The 14,794-nt window shown below is 35.1% G+C and overlaps 1 protein-coding gene across 1 annotated transcript in view; it reads left to right on the top strand.

Moving 5' to 3' along the window:
- Nucleotides 1-2,881: 2,881 nt before the first annotated feature.
- LOC116101249 (probable ubiquitin thioesterase DG1039) overlaps nt 2,882-14,794 on the top strand; it is a 69,892-nt gene continuing 57,979 nt past the window's right edge. Inside the window, exon 1 of the mRNA XM_031384877.1 lies at nt 2,882-3,006. The gene's annotated coding sequence lies outside the window, so the exon portion shown is untranslated. The remainder of the gene's footprint in view (nt 3,007-14,794) is intronic.

The following is a 14,794-nucleotide window of genomic DNA, read 5'->3' as shown; positions in this document are numbered from 1 at the left end:
TTTACTCTGAGGTAGTGTCTTTCTTTGTCACTGAGGTAGGCTTCCTGTATGCAACAAAATGTTGGGCCCTGTTTATGTAGCCAGTCTGTTATTCTATATCTAAGGAAAAGTAATTGTTGCTTACTGCTATTCTTATTAGAGTTGGAATTCTGTTCATATGACTATCTTCTTTTAGTTTTGTTGAAAGATTACTTTCTTGCTTTTTCTAGGATGCAGTTTCCCTGCTTGTGTTGGAGTTTTCCATTTATTATCCTTGGCAGAGCTGGATTTATGGAAAGATGTTGTATAAATTTTGTTTTGTCATGCAATACCTTGGTTTCTCCAAGTATGGTAATTGAAAGTTTTGGTGAGTATAGTAGCCTGGCCTAGCATTTGTGTTCTCTTAGGGTCTATATGACATCAGCACAAGATCTTCCGGCTTTCATAGTCTCTGTGGAGAAGTCTGGTGTAATTCTTATAGGTCTGCATTTATATCTTTCTTGAATTTTTCCATCACTGCTTTTAATATTCTTTCTTTCTTTTATGGATTTGGTGTTTTGATTATTAAGTTATGGGAGGAATTTCTTTTCAGGTCCAACTATTTGGAGTTCTGTAGGATTCTTATATGTTCATTAGCATCTCTTTCTTTAGGTTAGGCAAGTTTTTTCCTAGAATTTTGTTGAAGATATTTACTGGCCCTTTATGTTGGAAGTCTTCACTCTCTTCTATACCTATTATCCTTAGGTTTGGTCTTATCATTGTGTCCTGGATTTGCTGAATATTTTGGGTTAGGATATTTTTGCATTTTGCATATTCTTTGACTGTTGTGTTCTTCTGCACCTAAGATTCTCTCTTCTATTTCTTGTATTCTGTTGGTGATGCTTGCATATCTGACTCCTGACTTCTTTTCTAGGTTTCTATCTCTAGAATTGTCTCTCTCTGTGATTTCTTAATTGTTTCCACTTCCATTTTTATATCAATGAATGGTTTTGTGCATTTCCTTCATCTGTTTGCTTTTGTTTTCCTTTAATTCTTTAAGGGATTTTTGTGTTTCCTCCTTAAGGGCTTCTACATGTTTACTTGTGTTCTCCTGTAATTCTTTAAGTGTTTTTTTGTGTTTCCTCTTTAAGGGCTTGTACCTGTTTGCCTGTGCTCTCCTGTATTTCTTTAAGCAAGTTATTAATTTCCTTCTTAAATTTCTCTATCAGCATCACGGGGTATGATTTTAGATCCAAATCTTGCTTTTCTGGTATGTTGAAGTATCCTGGACTTGATGTGTTGGGAGTACTGGGTTCTGATGAAAACAAGTAGTCCTGGTTTCTATTGGTAAGATTCTTGCATTTGCCTTTTGCCATCTGTTAATCTCTGGTATTAGATGTTCTTACTGTTTATGGCTGTTGCTTATTCCTCCTGTGTGTCTGTAAGCCTGTGTTAGCACTCTTGTGGGATCAGCTTTCTCCTGTTAAGACCTGTGCACAGAGGGTTGTGGATCAACTGTTCCTCCTGTGTGCAGATGGATAAAAGAAGGACCCTGTCCCAGCTCTTTTGCCTCTTCTGTGGCCTCTGCCTCCTGGCTGGTCCTGCCTTAGAAAGACACAGCAAAGAAAATGGTGATCTTACCTGAGTCCTGGGTTCATAGCACTCCCTGGAGACCAGCTCTCTCCTGGCAGGAAAAGTCCTCAGAGGGCTGTGGAACAGGCATATCTCCTGGGTGTAGATGGAGGTAAGAAGGACCCTGTCCCAGCTGCTCTGCCAATTCAGTAGCCTGAGTCTCCTGCCTGGTCCTGCCTTTGAAAGTATATCTAAGAAAAAAAAAGAAAAAGGAAAAAAAGAAAAGAAAGTCACCTTAGAGAAAGTGGAGATCTTGCCTGAATCCCAGGGTCAGAGCACTCCCTGGATACCAACTATTCCCTGGCAGGAAAGGTGCACCATATCAACAGTTTGAAATTAGCTGAGTATCTATTAAAAAGAGACCACATTAAGTGGCCATGGATTATTAGTTACATATAGTGTGGGTAACCGTAATTAAGTATATGTAATAGTTGTATTTTTAAAACATTATATGACATATGAATATTAAGATAATGTTAGCAATAATTAATAATAATTAATGACATCTTAATAACAATTCTATAAGATTCATATACATGCCATACCCAAATACAGAGTGTGCTGCTTTGCATATAACAATCACATACGTATTCACACACAAAGGAATGATAATAATATATCTAGTTTTTTGATATTTCTTTTTTAAAATAAACACTTTTTAATATTTCTTTACGATTATCATAATTTAAGAAGAGGTATATTATGAGGTACATAGATTTATGAAACTGGACACAAATATGCTTTCAAGATAATTCAAGTGCTCTGTTTGTATTTTGTGATGTGTATAGATATATGAAATACTGTGATAATTTTCCATATATGCATAGCACCTCCGTATCTTGTCACAGAAAAATTATAAAGGTTCAGCTCTTGGGTGCATTTGATACCACATGATTACAAGCAGCAGTCTTGTAATGGGGACTTTATTATAGGTATCATTAGCCAAATTCAGTCTCAAAGGCACAGGAATTACTGGACAGTTTTCACTGTTTTTAATTAGAATGAGAAACCAAGGAATAACTATATAATATTATGATCTTTTTCCTTCTATTTTATCTTTATTATTATTCCTGATGTAACAGGCAGGGAGGAGAGAGAAGAGATGGAGGTGTTTGTTACCACAGAAAAAATCTCCGTGGTAACAACAGGCTTATGCCTCTTTTATCAGTTTGGAGATCTCTCTCCTGATTGGTCCAAAATCTTTTCTCTATTTCTTATTTATACTCAGCCAGTCAGAGTCAACCAGAGCTAAAGAAATCTTTTTACACAGAAAATATTCCAGTAATGTTCCTGGTTGATGTGCATCTCTCAGCTTGCACCAGGCTCTTGCTGTAGATTTCTTGCTGCTTTTTCGAGAAGCAGGAGTGCTCTGGAAACCTTTAGATGAAAATGAAAAGAAAACATCAGCATGGCCAGGTAACTTGCTATGATTCTTCACATTCCTGCTTTAAATCAAACTGCTCCTGTTTGCTATACAAGTATTTGTTATTGCTTCTGGTCATTGCTTTCAGTTTTAAGATCTATTGTTCAGGACTTTGCCTTGGAGTTCTGCTTCATCTGCAAGGATAGTGTATTATGTCATCCTTCAGTACCTGACAGAGAGAGGAGAATTGTTACTCCTTTATCTGTGATAGGGGATCAGATCTGTAAAGGATTTCTATATCAGGACAGCAGTTCTCACTTGTCAAGATGAGTATTTATTAATTTTTTTCTGACATTATCTTATCTAGTATGCTACTGCCCTCTGAGAGTACTAAATCCCAAATACTGCAATCCTCCTTTGTTATCATATTGCTACAATCAAAGGTCTCAGATATTCTACATTTCCATTCAATCCAAATTCTCATATAATGTTTGCATTGTCATTGTTGCTAACAAACATAATTCTATGCTTATACTTACATATCTGCATAGTTCATTCTTTTAGGACAGTCAAAGCAAAGAGTAGGCATATAATCTGATAAAAACCTCAACATACCATTTTTTTTTGTTGTTGTTGTTTTGACTTTCAATCACACTCTACTAAGGTTTCCAGCCACTGCCCAGGTTCCCTGAGTCCTAGTATGTATGGTATTTTAGTTAGATTGCTTTGTCATAATTACTCTTTAGTATTACAAAGCATTTTTTCTTTCTTTTTTTTTTTTAGATATTTTCTTTATTTACATGTAAATTTCTCCATTCCCAGTTTCCCCTTCAAAAAACAAAGAAACAAACAAAAACAACAAATACAAACCCCTGTTGCCTCCCCCTTTCCCATGCCTGCCACCCCGCCCTTTCCCACTTTCTGGCCCTGGCATTCCCCTACACTGGGACACAGAACCTTCACAGGGCCAAGGTCCTCTCCTCCTATTGATGATTGAATTTGCAATCCGCTACTATACACATGCTGCCTGAACAATCAGACCTCTCCATGTGCAGTCTTTGGTTGGTGGTTGAGACCCTGGGAGCTTCAGAGCTAGGGTACTAGCTAGTTCATTTTTTCAATTGTGATTATTCGATATCATTCTGTTTCTCTTTTGAGTTCTATTGTATGTTTTTAAATTCAAGCATTTGTCCTTGTGAATATTCTAGATCCCTCAATTGCATATAATTTTAACTAAATATCGATAGGTGAAAGAGTCAATTGATGGTAATAGGTTGAATCCATCATAGTATATCATACCTAGCTGATGTTTAAGGTTACTATCTCATTTGCCTTGAAATTACTAACATTTGTTTAGAACATAAAACATTTCTATGATAGATTTTATCAAATTATCATATTTATTATCCTGGTAAATATGCAGTTAACTATAGGATTAACGCTCAGTATTTTTTTCTTATTTTTCTGTACATCATTTATATTGTTTTGCTTCTCTGTATCTAACATAATGTTAAATTTTGAGCATGTATCGGGTTTTGAGGTTCATTAGAGAGAAATGAATATGCATCTAAAAAACCAAGCATGGACATTTATTTGAAATGAGTAAAGACAGAAGTTGTAGTAGAATTTTTAAATGCTTTATTATACATTGCACATGTGGTATCTAACAAGCTGATTTGGAAAGATTATAATAATAGACTTTGCCTGTTTTTGTAGAAAGTATGCACACATAAAAGCAAATACTTGTTGAGGCCCTAACATTTGGAATTGGGAATGGCAGTGTTAGAAGTGGGATGCCTTCATAGTAGTTTTGACTGCAGATTCCTCAAAGGAAGTATTCTAAATGGATTATATCTGTTATCAAATCTGTTGTATACATTACTGGAGTGAATGAAAAGGAAAGTTATATTTTCCAGGATGCTTGTCTGTTTGGATTAGGGGCTTTTAATATGTAAATATAGGAGTTTTTAAAAATATACCCTCCTTTGAGTTTGTTTATATAGTGAATTATGTTAATGGATTTCCATATATTGAACCATCCCTGAATCCCTGGGATGAAGCCTACTTGATAATGATGGATGATCATTTTGATGTGTTCTTGGATTCGGTTTGCAAGAATTTTATTGAGTATTTTTACATCAATATTCATAAGGGAAATTGGTCTGAAGTTTTCTTTCTTTGTTATGTCTTTGTGTGGTTCAGGTATAAGAGTAATTGTGGCTTCATAGAACTAGTTGGGTAGAGTACCTTCTGTTTCTATTTTGTGGAATAGTTTGAGGAGTATTGGTATTAGGTATTCTTTCAAGGTCTGATAAATATCTGCACCAAATGCATTTGGTCCTGGGATGTTTTTTGGTGGGGAGAATATTAATGAATGTTTCTGTTTCATTGCCATATATATGCCAATGTTTAGATCATTGATCTGAACTTGAATTAACTTTGGTACCTGGTATCTGTCTAGAAAATTGTCCATATCATCCAGGTTTTCCATTTTTGTTGAGTATAGGATTTTGTCGTAGGCTCTCATGATTTTTTAGATTTCCTCAGTGTCTGTTGTTATGTCTCCCTTTTCATTTCTGATCTTGTTAATTAGGATAATGTTTATGTGCCTTCTAAGTAGTCAGGCTAAGGGTTTATCTATTTGGTTGATTTTCTCAGAGAACCAGCTCCTGGTTTAGTTGACTCTTTGTATAGTTCTTTTTGTTTCTATTTGATTGATCTCAGCCCTGAGTTTATTTCCTGCCTTTGAATCCTCTTGGGTGAATTTGCTTCTTTTTGTTCTAGAGGTTTCAGATGTGCTGTCTATTTGCTGGTATATGCTGTCTCCAGTTTCCTTTTGGAGGCACTTAGAGCTATGAGTTTTTCTTTAAGAACTGCTTTCCTTGTGTCTCATAAGTTTGGGTATGTTGTGGCTTCATTTTCATTAAACTCTAAAAAGTCTTTAATTTCTTTCTTTATTTCTTCCTTGACCAAGTTATTATTGACTAGAGTGTTGTTAAGCTTCTTTGTGTAGGTGGACATTTTATTGTTTATATTGTTATTGAGGAGCGGCCTTAGTCCATAGTGATCTGATAGGTTGAAAGGAATTCTGTCAGTCTTCTTGTATTTGTTGAGGCCTGATCTGTGACCAATTATATGGTCAGTTTTGGACAAGGTACCATGAGGTGCTGAGAAAAAGGTATATCCTTTTGTTTTAGGATAAAAAGTTCTATAGACATCTGTTAAATCCATCTGTTTTATAACTTCTGTTAGTCTCACTGTGTCTTTGTTTACATTCTCTTTCAATGATCTGTCCATTGCTGAGAGTGTGGTGTTGAAATCTCCCACTATGATTGTGTGCAGTGCAATGTATGCTTTGAATTTTATTAAAGTTTCTTGTATGAATGTAGATGACCTTGCATTTGTAGCATAAAGGTTCAGAATTGTAAGTTCCTCTTGGTAGATCATACCTTTGATGAATATGAAGTGTACCTCCTTATCTTTTTTTGATCACTTTAGAGTGAAAGACAATTTTATTTGATCTTAGAATGGCTACTCTAACATTTTTCAGGGATGGTTGGCTTGGAAAGTTGTTTTCCAGCCTTTTATTCTGAGAGTTGGAATTCTGTTCATGTGGCTATCTTCTTTTAGTTTTGTTGGAAAATAACTTTTTTTGCTTATTCTAGGATATAGTCTCCCTCCTTGTATTGAAATTTTCCATTTATTACCCTTTGAAGAGGTGAATTTGTGGAAATATGTTGTTTAAATTTGGTTTTGTCAGTGAATACTGTGGTTTCTCCATCTATGGTAATTGAGAGTTTTCCTGTGTATAGTATCCTGGGCTGGCATTTGTGTTCTCTTGGGACTGTATGACATCAACACAGGATCTTCTGACTTTCATAGTCTCTGGAAGAAGTTGGTGTAATTCTGATAGGCCTGCCTTTATATGTTACTTGATCTTTTTCCCTCACTTCTTTTAATATTCTTTCTTTGTTTTATGCATTTGGTGTTTTGACTATTATGTGGAGGGAGGAATTTATTTTCTGGTCCAATCTATTTGGAGTTCTATAGGCTTCTTGTATGTTCATGGGCATTTCTTTCTTCAGGTTAGGTTATAGATTTCTTCTATAATTTTGTTGAAGACATTTACTGGCCTTTTATGTTGGAGGTCTTCACTCTCTTCTATACCTATTATCCTTAGGTTTGGTATTCTCATTGTGTCCTGGATTTCCTGGATATTTTGGGTTAGGAACATTTTGCATTTTGTGTTTTCTTTGACTGTTGTGTTAATACTTTCCTATGGTATCTTCTCCACCTGAGATTCTCTCTTCTATCTCTTGTATTCTGTTGGTGATGCTTACATTTATGATTCTTGACTTCTTTCCTAGGATTTCTACCTCCAGGTTTGTCTCTCTTTGTGATTTCTTAACTGTTTTTACTTCCATTTTTAGGTCCTGGATTGTTTTGTTCAATTCCTTCACCTGTTTGGTTGTGCTTTCCTGTAATTCTTTAAAGGATTTTTTGTGCTTCCTCTTTAAGGGCTTGAACCTGTTTACCTGTGTTCTCCTGTATTCTCTCTTTGTTTAAGGGAATTATTCATGCTTTTCTTAAATTCCTGTATAACCATCGTAAGATATGAATTCAGATCCATATCTTGCTTTTCTGTTGTTTTGGCATATCCAGGACTTGCTGTGGTGGGAGTACTAGGTTCTGATGAAGCCAAATAGTCTTGGTTTCTGTTGGTAAGATTCTTGAGTTTTTCTTTCTCCATCTGTTGATCTATGGTATTAGATGATCTTGCTTCTCTGGTTGGAGCTTGTTCCTCCTTTGGGTCTGTAAGCCTATATAGGCACCTCTTGGAGATCAGCTCTACTCTGGTAAGACCCCTGTGCAGTGGCCTATGGATCATTCATCCATCCTGAGTGTTGGGGTCAGAATAAACCCTGGAGACAGGCTCTCTACTTGTGGGGAAGGGTCAGAGAGGGCTGTGGATCTGCAGTCCCTCCTAGATGTAGAGGGAGGTAGAAAGGATCCTGTACCAGCTGACCGGCCACTTCTGAGGCCTGTATCTCCAGGCTGGTCCTGCCTTAGAAGGTCACTGGAGAGAAAATGGAGATCACACCTGAGTCCCTGGGTTTGAACATTCCCTAAAGGCAAGCTCTCTACTTGTGGTGAAAGGGCAGAGAGAGCTGTGGATCTGGAGTCTCTCGTAGGTGAAGAGGGAGGTAGAAAGGATCCTGGGCAGGCTTCCTTGCCACTTCTGAGGCCTTATTTAATTTTCCAAGACAAAATTTCTCTGTATACTCTTGGGTTTCCTGGAACTCACTCTGTAGACCAGGCTGGCCTCTAACTCAGAAATCAGCCTGCCTGTGCCTCCCAAGTGCTGGGATTAAAGGCCTGTGCCACCACTGCCCAGCTACCATTTGTTGTTGTTGTTGTTTTGCTGTCCCACATTCTTGAGAGTAGCTCCTGAATGAAGGAACATTCCCATGATGAGTACTGGAAATCACAGTGTGTTTTCATCTCCTGCAATACTAAAGAGAATTGGATGAATGTGTTCCCATGAAGTTGTGAGGTTTTATAGTTTATGTCTATTAGATATTTCTCCTGTATAAACTACAGAGGAGTCATATGCCTGGAAATGCAGGCCACAGAAGCAATACAGTTCCTGGTAACAGTAGATTCCTCCTTGAAACATCAGAGAATTTTCAATGTGTACAGTCACTCTTCTTTTTAATCCCTTCTTATTACACCCTCAATTCTTGGTATATGTATGGTGAACAGATAAGTACAGGTCACCAAATCTTGGGTGTCTGACCAAAAACTAAAAGATTATATTTTGATTTTTCAACCAGAGATTGTCTTGAATGTTTCTGGTATACTGAAAATTATTGATAACGTGTGTACTTTGATTTCAAGTGGTTGTAACGCCTGAAACTCAAGAAAAGTTGTCTTAAGTGCATTTGAAGGAAATGCATGTATTTCCGACATATATATCTGAGGTGATTTCAGTTTTTACTGAGTAATCACAAGGTAACTATTAGCTAGTCCTTTCTGTCCTTCAAAAGCTCAGTGAACAAAGCATGATCTAGGTGCCTAAAAGCTTTGTCACTGCAATATTGCTCGTGCACTGTGGAAAGTTATATCTTTATTTTGCTGTTGTTTCAGTATGGGAAGGGAAGCATATCCTTTGAGGGAGGAAAACGATACAGCAAAAGTAGAGTCTGTTTAGCTAGACTACCTAGTAGATGATAGCTATGTCCATGTAGATGTTCCAACAATTACATGAATCCATTCTCTGTAGCTGTGTTTCTCCTCCATTATTGTATGTAAAAAGAACTTTACAAGTCATGCCAAAGAACAATATTTTAGAGTTCCTCATAATAATTTTGTAGAAGTGAAGGAAAGGGAAAGAAAAATAACTGTAGAGCCTATGGAGGCAGTTCAATGGTAGCAAAAGAATAGTAAGGCCATATATCAACTTATTTTGTCTAACATGGCCTTAACTTTTTGTTTAGCCTTGTTACTCTAACAGAGTGATGGTTAAAAAATTGTGGCTCATGTTGATTTGTATCAGCATACAGGTAGGTGCTAGAAAATTTGATTGTAGAAACATGAAGAATAAAAATAATATTTAGCCTGCTTGTTTGGGAGATTGAATAGTTAGGGACTCATGCTATCTTAATATATATATTTCTTTTGAATAATTTTACAAAATCTATGCTTTGTTTTTTGTACTATATTTCACTATTTACCATACCATTTTCATTTTCTAGTTTCTTTGTCATAAACAAGTTCATCATTCCAATATTGATAAAATATAGATATGTGAAAGAAACTATGGTGATATTGCTTGAGAATACCTAGTCAAGTGAACACATGCTCCTCATTTCTTGTTTTTTTTTTTTTTTGTATACTTGTTTTCTTGTTGTTGATTAAATAGTAGCTCTTATCCAGCCTATTAAAGATTAGATATTGTGGGAATGTGGGAATTGAATAAAGAAATATTTTTCAGAACATCCCCTGAATTCAAAATACGGGAACATCATGTTGTATTTACAACTGTTAAGTCTTACAGTATGAGGTCCAGAAAAGGTTAAAACTTGGTCTGTGAAGTGATACTTCATTATTCTGAGCACCAGTACTAATCATCTTCCTAATTCCTTGATTTCTTTGTTTAGGAATGATATGTAGCATCTAGTTTCACTTTTCTCCTGCTCCTCACACTATATTTTTACTTCAACATCTATACCAAATCTTTCTTCTTTTCTAAGAGGGCTTTTCCAGTGGTGAGAAATCACTGATAACATATATGCATATAGACTACTTGAAAATGTCTATAGGTCATGCCATAGTTGACACATTCTATCTTTATGATCAATGCAATTGAAGCTCTCCCTGCAAGTTAGACATACCATCTCAGTATGTTGATAAACATTTCCTTGTGTAATTTCTACTTTAATGTGATTGCTGTCTGTACAGGTCAAAATTGATCTAATCTTGAATGCTTGTAAATATAATAGGGGATTTTGAACTTAAAAGAAAATTCATTTTGAAACTAGAGAATGTGGGCAAATATCAGTGTCCTGAATACAGGCATAATGTTTTTGAAACATGGTCAAGTAAATTTGAAAGCACCAGTGAGATGCTTGTAATTAATTTGTGTTATCTTTTTCTATATTATGTGTCTGGATACATGTTTGAAGATAGAAAATGTATCTATTGTTTCTCAAAATGACCTCTAATCTGCTTTTCTGTATCCATACAGGAATTTGATAAGCACCAAATACAAATATATAAGGAGGAAAAACTTTACTTTTCAATTGATAATTCTTATAATTTCCCAGGAATTTCTGCAAATGACTGTCTTACACAGGCTTTTTGTTCAAGCCATAATACTAGTATCTTGGCGAGTTTATCTGTGTCAGCTTATGAAAGAACATCAAAGCTTGGATTTTTTTTTTTATGACCACACAGAAGATCATTCCGTATTAAGAGATGGTTTCTAAGAGTCCAGCTTCATACTCATAACTGTTATATGCAAGTCTTCCCTAAGATAACATTGTTCCTAAGTGGTGTACCATATATTTGTCAGGAAATTATAGTGGAGACAGTTTCCATATAAAGCTGTTATCTCTACTAAGGAAATATGTTCTGGTGCAGTTTTTTTGTTGGAGTTGTTATGATCCAGTAAAAAGCTCATTTCCTTTGCTTTATAAGTAAGCCAAAGAGCCTCATTTGTTCCTCAGAGCATATTTTGGTGATATTTTATATTGGTTTGCCACTAAACTCAGTATGAGACATTATTTATGCCTTTCACAAGGAAATTTTTTTTCTGTTAATTTCAAATTCAAGATGGTTTTTCCAAGAGAATTCATGCTATCCTTCTCATGTGGAATGTGACAGACAACTAAAATCATTCTGAACGAGGAATGTTCACATAATTGTTACTCAAATTTTAGTTAAGATTAATAATTGTGGGAGCATGACTAATTTGTAGAATACTACTTCATTGAAAAACTAATATGACGCTGACAGAAGAACATGTCAATATATTAAATCATAGTTAGGCAGTCTTTTTCCATGTTGTATGCTTTTACAGAATTCATTTTTGCATGTTTACATTAAGCCCTTGGAGTCCCATATTTGGGAAGAAATATCACTGGTAGCTACCTGAAATAATGGCTCAAACTGTTGTAAAGACTGCCAGCAGACAAGGTAAAAGTAGAGAAGTAAATGTGTTTAATGTTTATTTTCATATTTAGGTGGGCAACTATAAAAGTGGATCAAGATTAGAAAAAAATTGGAAAGATGTAGTGGATTGACTTAATGCTGCTCTTGTATTCTAAAGCTAATATATGGTCCCCAAGACTGGCTATTCCAGAGAGGAGATATCCTGCTTTTAGATGTTGAGTGACTGACTCTGGCCCCAAATTATGTATGACTTTTAATCTTTATAAGAGCCAATAGCTTGGCAGGAGAGACATAGTTGGGGTTAGGTTTGTGCAGGACATCATTATCTTTTTCTTATACAAGTCATCTAAGGATACATAACACAGTGATTCTAGATAAATCAACAGTTATCAAATGTATTCCTCAAATCCTTGGTACATCACTCTGTAGAACTAAAATGACCTTTCTTCAGAGATTAACATATTTATCCAATGTAAAATTTATAACCAGTTTTAGACAGATTTACTCCAAGCATTTTGAAGTATTTCTCATTATTTGTGCTTCACAAAGCACTCAGGACCTCTGGATTGATGAATAATCCATAAAATTTTTTCAGCATGTTTCATGTCATGAGAAAAATAAGGACAAAATATGTAGAGTAAATGAGGACTTCCTCATTTTGGAATATTAGCTAGATAGAATATTATTGGCAACCTTAGCTATTCCAACCATGAATTACAAACTTTTGGCTTATACTGAATGGGTAACTGGACAGACTAAATTCTGACTCTGAATAGTTCAAATGAAAGACCCTTTTTTTCATTACATGAACCTCTAATAGGACCTCAAAATTGCAGGTCTCAAAAGTCCCTGTTTTCTGAGATCAACATATTTGAGACTGGTTTGTAACCTCTGTGGGGAGGGCCCTATCTGATATAATGCATATCAGATACTTACATTGGAATTCAAAATGTTTTTATTGTTATTTTTTGAAAGTTTATTGATTTTTTGGATGTACATATTCACAAATGTAGTATATATTGATAGGGTATTTTTGTCATATTCTTTAAAATTTATAAAAGATAACAATACAAATGAGTATTATAAAAGTTGTTTGATATAAAACAACAATCAATTTAACAGTCTTATGTAGATACTCATCTATAGGAATAGTGAAAATACATTTTTCTCAAAATAAATTTTAAATAACTCCAAACATATTAACTGTATACTTCAAAACAATATATCACTACTAGTATTTTCTTAAATGAACATAAATATATAAAGTCTTTTTGTTTGTTTTGTATGTAGTAGAGTTTAAAATCTTGGCTCTTACTGTGGTACAAGCCCAAAGTAAGACCAGTTTTTAGACATTGAGTTTTATTGTAATAAGGCTGTGCTTCAATGACCCTCACATCACCAAAGGATTTTACCTCCATCGAAGCTAAGCTGAAAGTTGCTAGTTCTGCTGCACCAAGAAATGAATTGTAGGCTCAATTTTTGGATACAGATTTCCTGCTATGGTCAAAACTATTTGACTTGAGTGAGTGATATTACTCTCAGCCCACAGAGAACAGGTTACATTCATTTAAGAAATGGTGTGTGTATTAAGATGGTCTATCCATAACGGCATTCAGCAATGGTTTCAATGAACAATGGTTCTGCTTGGAGGGTGGCACAGACATTAGGTAAGGGTAAGAATTTGTTTCATTAGCTGTGATAATTTAGAAAACCATTCATCTCAGAGAAAGAGTAACTTATAAATTCCTCTTCTTCAAATTGATACAAGAGTTACAGATGTCAAGCAAAGCATTCAGTATCACTTTTTGTTGTTCACTTACAAGCAACCTCCCTAGTTAATTGTTTACGTTTCTTTTGGGTATATAAATACTTTTGAAATATATAAGCTATTCTTTTTTTTTTCATTGTAATAAAGCTGTACTTCAATGACCCTCACATCACCAAAAGATATTACCTCCATCGTAGGTAAGCTAAGAGTTGATAGTTGTGCTGCACCAAGAAATGAATTGTAGGCTTGATTTTTGGATACAGACTTCCTGCTATGGTCAAAACTATTTGACTTGAGTGAGTGACTTCATTCTAAGCCCACAGAGAACAGATTATATCCATTTAAGAAATGGCATAGGTATTAAGATGGTCTATCCATAAAGTCATTCACCAACTGTTTCAATGAACAATAGTTCTGCTTGGAGGGTGGCACAGACATTAGGTGAGGGTAAGAATTTGATTCATTAGCTGTGATAATTTGAAAAAGCATTCATCTCAGAAAAAGAGTAACTTATAAAGACCTCTTCTTCAAACTTGATACAAGAGTTACAAATGTCAAGGAAAGCATTCGGTCTTACTCTTTGTTGTTCTCTTACAAGCCACCTCCCTAGTTAATTGTCTATGTTTCTTTTGGGTATATAAATACTTTTGAAATGTATAAGCTGTTCTGAAAACCATAGTATAGTGTAAAACCATGAAATAAACAATACTATTAATAGAGAGGCTGAGATTGGGGAAGCAAGATTTTAAGACCCTTATGTTGTGCACAGCAAGACACTGTTACAAACAAACAAGCTGATAGTGTATATAAATTGTACAATGTTGGACCTATTTCTCCAAATATCAAATTAGAGAGATCATTCTAGGACAATCATCAAATTTCCAATTCCTCATATTATTGTATTTCAACCGATTCGGATATGTTGGCAATATTAATTTTCAAATTAATATATTAAAAAAAGTAATTGTCACTTCCTGTTGTTTTGGTTGTAAGAGGTGGAATTAGGTTTATGTGGATGGGTTGAAAGATTTCCTTCTTACTTCTTCTAGGGTGTAGTATTGCTCCTTATTTTTGTTCTATTATCCTTTGTAGGGCTGGCTTTGTGGAAATATATTGTGTAAATTTTGTTTTGTCATGGAATATCTTGTTTTCTCCATCGATGGTAATTGAGAGTTTGCTGGGTATAGTAATCTGGGTTGGCATTTGTGTTCTTGTGGGGTCTGTATGACATCTGCCCAGGCTCTTCTAGCTTTCATAATCTCTGGTGAGAAATCTGCTGTAATTCTGCTAGGCCTGCCTTTATATGTTACTTGCCTTTTTTCCCTTACTTTTTTTAAAATTCTTTCCTTGTTTAGTGTATTTGGTGTTTTGATTATTATGTGACAGGAGGAATTTCTTTT

The sequence above is a fragment of the Mastomys coucha genome, unplaced genomic scaffold, assembly GCF_008632895.1.
Source record: "Mastomys coucha isolate ucsf_1 unplaced genomic scaffold, UCSF_Mcou_1 pScaffold21, whole genome shotgun sequence".
Classification (NCBI taxonomy): domain Eukaryota; kingdom Metazoa; phylum Chordata; class Mammalia; order Rodentia; family Muridae; genus Mastomys; species Mastomys coucha.
This window is presented reverse-complemented; position numbering and strand designations above follow the sequence as displayed.